Genomic DNA, 6000 nt, shown 5'->3' with positions numbered 1-6000 from the left:
AAATTGACTGAGGAAAACAACTCCTTAAAAATAGAAATAATGTCTTTAAAAATACAATCGGCCAAATGGAAAAGGAGGTTTAAAAAGCTGACCAAATTAGAAGTGAATGATTTAATGAGACATGAAGAAACAGTCAAACAAAAAAAATGGCGGGGGGAAGCGGGGGAGAGAAGGAAATACCTCATTGGAAAAACATCCAACCTAGATAAATCCAGGAGAGATAATTTAAGAATTATTGGACTACTGAAAGCCATAATTTAAAAAAAAAAGAGCCTGTACAACATCTTTCAAGAAATCATCAAGGAAGACTTGGCTATTCTAATGAATATAAATTCAAGACAATTCCAAAGAACTCATGATGGAAAAAAATCTTATCTGCCTCCAAAGAGAGAACTGATGAACTCTGAGTGCAAATTAAGGTATAATTTTCTTGTTTTTAAAAATATGGCTAATATGGAATTACGGTTTGCTTGATTTCACAGTGTAATTGTTATCATATTGCTTGCTTCTCAATGGGTCCAGGAGTGGGGTGAAAAGGAGGAAGAGAATTTGGGCCTCAAAATTAAAAAAAGAATACCAAAAATAAACAAAAATATATTTTAAAAAAGAAAAAGAGAGAGAGTTACGTAGAATCAGAGGAAGGAATAATTATTTTTAACTTAAAGGATCAGAGAAAGCATCGTGGAAGAGACACTTCAATCAGGCCTTGAAGAATAGAAAAAGGTTTTCAAAAGGGTAAATCCCTTGATGTCTAGCCCAATACTCTTTCCACCAAGCCAGGAGAAATCAAGCAACTAGCAGTATTCTCTCAACTCCCCCAGCCAATCCAAATTCACCCATCCTTCTCTGAGCCATTCTAATAGACTTCAAAAGAAATGCCTTTCTCGAAAACAGCCAATTTTCAGGAAAAACAGCTGTCAGATTCAGCCATCCTTTACAGATTAAGCAAGACAAATTCTATCAGGATGGAGTCATAGACACCCCTGGACACCTAATTATACAGTCTGGACCAAGGATCATAAACAGAGGAAACAGAAATATAGATAAACAACTGTACAAGTGGCAGAATGACCAAGGAATCATTGTCATTCCCAGAAACTGTCATCTCTGCTAGACTTCCAGACAAGACATTCCATTTTGTACCACAAATAAGATCAGCTTCAATATAAATGATACCCACTCAGCCCAGTGTTAGCCTAAGCAATGCTATAACCAGCTCATCACTGGGTCATTCTGATGTTCCTCAAATTAGAAAGATCAGTTCTCTCTAGTTTTATTAGAGATGAGGAGAGGCTTTGGCCAAAGACACAGCCCTAGAAAAAGAAAAAAATACAGGTATTGCTCAGCTGCTGGTTATATTCAGAAAATTGAAAGATCCAGTGAGATCCTAGGAGTCAAGATTCCAATTCTGGATATATTGATAATTCACTATATGACATTGGACAAGCCACTGTATTACCCTGTGATTTGGCTTCCTCCTCTGTCAGACTAGATAGTTTCTTAGTTCTCTTTTGTTTGTTTATTTTATTGTTGCCTTTTTACATCAATTTATATTCAAATATATCATTTTTTGAATGCAGGAAAGATTTGTTTTACATTATTGCAAGAATGGGTGCCTATGTGAATAGACACACCTTTGAAACTCCAAAGGCAGCATTTTATTTCCTATCCTGAAGCACAAGCCCCTCCTCTGATTCCTCATTAATCAAATATATCATTTTGCCTTTCAGTCATTTTCAATCACGTATGATGACTCTTCAGGACTTCATTTGGGGTTTTCTTGGCAAGCATACTGGAGTGGTTGCCTTTTCCTTCTCCAACTCATTTCATAGATGAGGAAATTGAGGCAGACAGAGTTAAGTGTCTTGTCCAGGATCACACAGCTAATAAATGTCTGAGACCAGATTCCACTTCCACTTCTACTGTGCCAGATGGCTGGCGATCACTATTTTCCTTTATAAAAAAGATTGAAGAAGAAAAGACCATTCAGAAAGGCTGAAGAACACTCAGTCCAAATCTGACAGCTTATGTGGCCTTCAATACTCAGAGTCCTTGCTTATGAATATAGAATAAAGGTTAGGCAGCTAGGTGATTCAGTGAAGACAGTACCACGTCTGGATTTAGGAAAAACCATCTTCCTGAGTTCAAATCTGGCTTTAGACACTTATTAGCTATATGACTCTGGGCAAGTCACTTAACCCTATTTGCCTAACTGTAAAATTGGGGTAAATAATAGTCTCAACTTTCTAGGGTTTTGTAAGGATCAAATAAGATAAAATTTTAAAAATACCTGGGACATAATAGATTTTTAAATAAATATTTCCTTCCTTCCCTATGGACAGAGATGTTTTTTTCTCATCTTGGGGAAATTTTCTCATTATAACTGTGAGGTATTCAGTGAAATTTTAGCATACTTTCTCTTTACATTGTTGAAGTTATTGTGTCTATCATTTTCCTGATTCTACTTACTTCACTCTTCACCAGTTCATGTAAATTTTCCCAGTTGATCCTGTATTCTTCATCTACATCATTTCTTATGGTAAAGCAACATTCATGTCCCACAATTTGTTTAGTCATTCCTTTGATCCAGAAGCACCCATTTTGTTTCCTGTTTTTTACCTAACAGAAAATCTTGAAATTAATATTTTGATGTATATGGGATTTTTCTTTTTGACTTGATCTCTTTAGCCTAGCAGTGGGATTTCTGAGTCAGAATATGTTGGTATTTTAGCCATTTGGTTTTTATTCATTTTTTATTAAGAGCTTTCATTTTTTCTAACATTCATGTCCTGATATATCTCTTCCCCCATAAACCCAAAGAGCCATTCCTTATAAATGTGAACAAATGAATGAAAAAAAGCATTTATTAAACACCTCCAGTGTTCTGGGTTCCGGAGACAGAAATCACAAAGTAAGACAGTTCTTGCCCTCAAGTTGCTGTATTCTAATATGAAGAGGTAACACATGGCAAAAAGTGGTGAGTTATTATCTGAGGAGTCACAGGAATGGTGGGACCAACCATAGTGCAATCCTTCAACATGGCTTTTCTATTGATTTGATTACTGTTCCTAGGTCAAGAGAAGAAAAGAGAAAAGGTGCATACTGAGCTATCCAAGGTAGATGGAGTCAAAGTTTGACTAGCCCCGCTAGACATAGTCCTTTGGGCAAGTTTGCATCATGCACTGGCCAATCAAGCTCATTCCTGGCACAGTGCGTCAAGTTGAGTGGATTAACTCCCCCATACAGGTAGACATGGGTTTATTTCATGTTGGGGTAGCAGCAGCAACATATAGGAGGGGGTCCCAAGATGGGCCTATTTCCTTTTCTGTTCTTTACAGAGCAAAGCAAGTTTGCAGCATAGCTCAAATGTATTTTATGTATTTGTGCCTGTAACTGCAATAAGACTTATGGGAAATATGACTGAGCTCTCCAAACATTGTTGTTATTGTTATTGTTATCATCATCCTTTCAAATGTTTGAAGGCTAGTAGAAGTGGGGTTAGAGCTGTCTGTATAGTTCTAAAAGAAAGAATGAGAGCCAATGTATGGATGTTGCAGGGGGAACAGAGTTCAGCAAAACTAATCAACACATCAATCAAATCTGACAGTATATGCAATGTTCCATGACCACAGTGTCCTCTTCCATCCTCTCTGCTCCTACAAAGAAGGGGAGAAACGTGCAATCTCACCTCCCTTTAATGGGGTCAGCTTGGGCATTATAATTATACAGCATTCTGTTTCAATTTTTGCTATTGTGGCTATGTTTACATTGTCATGCTGTATTTCCCCCTCTCTCACTCCCCCGGTTCTGATTACTTTTCTTTGCATTATTTCATATGTCTTCCCACGGCTTCCTATGCATATTTATCATTTCTTATGACGTAGTAATGTTCCATCATATTCATTTGCCATAATTTTTTAGCCATTACTCAGTTTATATACATCTTTTTCTCTAGTTCTTTGCTACTACAAATATTACTGGCAGAAATATTTTGCTGTAGGTTGAACCTTTCTTTTTAGCTTTGACTTTCTTAGGGGATATATCCAAAGTAAGATCTATATGTCAAAGCATATGAACATTTTAGTCATTTTTTCTAAGCATAGTTACAAATTGCTTTCCATTACTCTCCAAACATTGGCTATCTTCAACCTTTATCATCTTTGACAATTTGCTGGTTGTGATGTGAAACCTTAAAGTTGTTTTGTTTTAAATTTCTCTTTTTATTAGTGACCTGAAGCACACTTTCATGATTGTTAAAGGTTCGCAATTCTTCTTTCAAGAACCACTTGTTCATATGCTTTATACACATCCATTGGAAAGTGTTTCTTACTCTTATATATTTACATTAATCTCCTATAAATCTTGAATTGAAGGTCCTTATCAGAGATATTTGATGCAATGATTTTCCCCAATTTATAGTTTCATTCCTCACTGTAGTTGCAATGATTTTGCTCACATAAAAGCTTTTTAATTTCATGTATCTGAAATTGTTTATTTTGCCTTTTCATGTCCTTTGTATCCCTTGTTGTTTAAGAATTTCCCCATTCTGATAAAGGCCTCATTTCCAAAATATATAGAGAATCGTCTCTAATTTATAAGAAATTGAGCCATTTTCCAATTGACAAATAGTCAAAGGATATGAACAGACAATTTTCAGATGATAAAATTAAAACTATTTCCATTCATATGAAAGAGTGTTCCAAATCACTATTGATCAGAGAAATGCAAATTAAGACAATTCTGAGATACCACTACATATCTCTCAGATTGACTAGAATGACAGGGAAAGATAATGCGGAATGTTGGAGGGGATGTGGGAAAACTGGGACATTGGTGCATTGTTGGTGGAGTTGTGAATGGATCCAACCATTATGGAGAACAATTTGGAATTATGCCTAAAGAGCTAACAAACTGTGCATACCCTTTGATCCAGCAGTGCTACTGCTGGGTTTATATCCCAAAGAGATACTAAAGAAGGGAATGTATGTGCCAAAATGTTTGTGGCAGCCCTGTTTGTAGTGGATGCCCATCAATTGGAGAATGATTGGGTAAATTGTGCCATATGAATATTATGGAATGTTATTGTTCTGTAAGAAATGACCAGCAGGATGATTTCAGAGAGGCTTGGAGAGACTTACATGAACTGATGCTGAGTGAAATGAGAAGAACCAGGAGATCATTATACTTCAACAACAATACTGTATGAGGATGTATGCTGATGGAAATGGATTTCTTCAACAAAGAGAAGATCTAACTCAGTTCCAGTTGATCAATGATGGACAGAAGCAGCTACACCCAAAGAAAGAACACTGGGAAATGAATGTAAACTGTTTGCATTTTTGTTTTTCTTTCTGGGTTATTTTTACCTTCTGAATCCAATTCTTCCTGTGCAACAAGAGAATTGCACACATATTTAACATGTATAGGACTGTTTGTCATCTAGGGGAGGGAGTAGAGACAGGGAAGGGAAAAGTCAGAACAGAAGTGAGTGCAAGGGATAATGTTGTAAAAAAAAAATTACCCATGCATATGTACTGTCAATAAATAGTTACAATAAAAAAAATTAATTAAAAAAAAGAGAGAATTTCCCCATTAGGGGGCAGCTAGATGACGCAATGGATAGAATACCAGCTCTGAAGTCAGGAGGACCTCAGTTCAAATCTTGCCTCAGACACTTAACACTTCCTAGCTGTGTGACCCTGGACAAGTCACTTAACCCCAGTTGCCTCAGTTAAAAAAAAAAATTCCCCATTAATTCCTACATTTTTAATCAAATAGTCTTATTGCTTGCTGTTCTAGGAAGGGGGAGGGAGGTAAATAAAGGAGGGAGAACAATTTAAAGCACAAAATTTTACAAAAATGAATATTGGAAACTATCTTTACATATATTTGGGGAAATAAAATACTATTGAAAATAAAAGATTTAAACAATTGGAAAAATATCAATTGCTCATGGGTAGGCTGAGCTAATATAAAAATAATTCTACCTAAAAAATAAAA

This window comes from Antechinus flavipes, chromosome 2, assembly GCF_016432865.1.
Source record: "Antechinus flavipes isolate AdamAnt ecotype Samford, QLD, Australia chromosome 2, AdamAnt_v2, whole genome shotgun sequence".
Classification (NCBI taxonomy): domain Eukaryota; kingdom Metazoa; phylum Chordata; class Mammalia; order Dasyuromorphia; family Dasyuridae; genus Antechinus; species Antechinus flavipes.
This window is presented reverse-complemented; position numbering follows the sequence as displayed.